The following is a 2060-nucleotide window of genomic DNA, read 5'->3' as shown; positions in this document are numbered from 1 at the left end:
ACAAATGTACTAAACACTATCATCACCAATACTACACAATATATCACCAACTACACTGTAGAGCACTATCTCTAACTACACCACTATCACCAACAAGAAAACACTTTCAAGAAATAAAATACTCACTATTTCAACTGCACTGTAGAACACTGCAACTAACTTCACAACACTATCAATACCTACTCTGTAAGTAATTATGAAAAGAAGGCTCCAAACCGGGAAGACTATATAGCACAACTACACTGTAATTATAATACAAAACACTATTAACAACTACACTATGAAAAATTGTTACAAACTACACTGTATAACACTACTAAATCGTCGCAACGCAAACACAATCACAAACTAAAGTTCACCACACAGTCACTAATAAGACTGTACCGTAGTAGGCATCCATCACTAAAAACACAGTACAACACTATCACTAATTTCACTATCTCTAGCTAGCTATCACTGACCACAGCACATTATAAAACAAATGCACTAAAAAATCTCCCCATGAAATACTACACAACCCACCACCAACTACACTATAGAACACTGTAACTATCTGAGTGGTATGGGTCTCCCAACTTTCTGATATATGATTTGGTCATCATATCTTCATCCACGTTATTGTGACTCATCGTCTGCACTGAAACTAACCAAACAAGATAGCACTAACACCTACACTGTAGAACATTAATTAACTACCCTACAAAACAATATCACCAACTACACTCCAGAACAATAATACTAACTACACTGTTTAACACTATAATTATCCTCACAACACAATCACTAACTACACTTCAAAACACTTTCACCATCTAAACTATACAATACTCTCACTAAAGACAATATAGAACATTACGATCAATAAACAACAAAGTTGCTAACTATACTTTACAACACTATCAGCATCTACACTACACAACCATATAATTAACCATACCACACACAACTGTTACCATCTACACTACATACTAATATCAATAACGTCACTACACAACACTATCACCAATTTCACTATTCGACACTGTAACCAACTTAAAGTCACAATACTATCATCAACAACACTAATAATATCAACACCATACAACACTATCGCGAACTATAATATGCACACTATATAATATATGCGCATTATATAATAATACTCACCATAGCCCGTGCTGCTTGGGACTTTTTGTTCCAGGTAGCGAATCTTTAACAACAACAACATGCAACATATTTGTCTGCTACACTACACAACACTATCACCAACTGCAATGAACAACTCACTATGTACACAGCGCAGCACAATCATCAACTACACTTCATATCGTTATCATAAACTACAATACACAACACTATCAACACCTACACTGTCCTATACTATCAACACCTACACTGTCCAACACTATCAACACCTACACTGTCCAACACTATCAACATCTACACTGTCCAACACTATCAACATCTACACTGTCCAACACTATCAACACCTACACTGTCCTATACTATCAACACCTACACTGTCCAACACTATCAACACCTACACTGTCCTATACTATCAAACACCTACACTGTCCAACACTATCAACATCTACACTGTCCAACACTATCAACACCTACACTGTCCTATACTATCAACACCTACACTGTCCAACACTATCAACATCTACACTGTCCAACACTATCAACACCTACACTGTCCTATACTATCAACACCTACACTGTCCAACACTATCAACACCTACACTGTCCTATACTATCAACACCTACACTGTCCAACACTATCAACACCTACACTGTCCAACACTATCAACACCTACACTGTCCTATACTATCAACACCTACACTGTCCAACACTATCTGCCAACACTGTCCAACACTATCAACACCTACACTGTCCAACACTATCAACACCTACACTGTCCTATACTATCAACATCAAGTCTGTCCAACACTGCCTAACACTATCAACACCTACACTGTACAACACTATCAACACCTACACTGTCCAACACTATCAACATCTACACTGTCCAACACTATCAACACCTACACTGTCCTATACTATCAACACCTACAAT

Source organism: Procambarus clarkii, chromosome 68, assembly GCF_040958095.1.
Source record: "Procambarus clarkii isolate CNS0578487 chromosome 68, FALCON_Pclarkii_2.0, whole genome shotgun sequence".
NCBI lineage: Eukaryota > Metazoa > Arthropoda > Malacostraca > Decapoda > Cambaridae > Procambarus > Procambarus clarkii.
The sequence above is the reverse complement of the archived record's forward strand: the minus strand, read 5'-3'. Positions refer to the sequence as shown.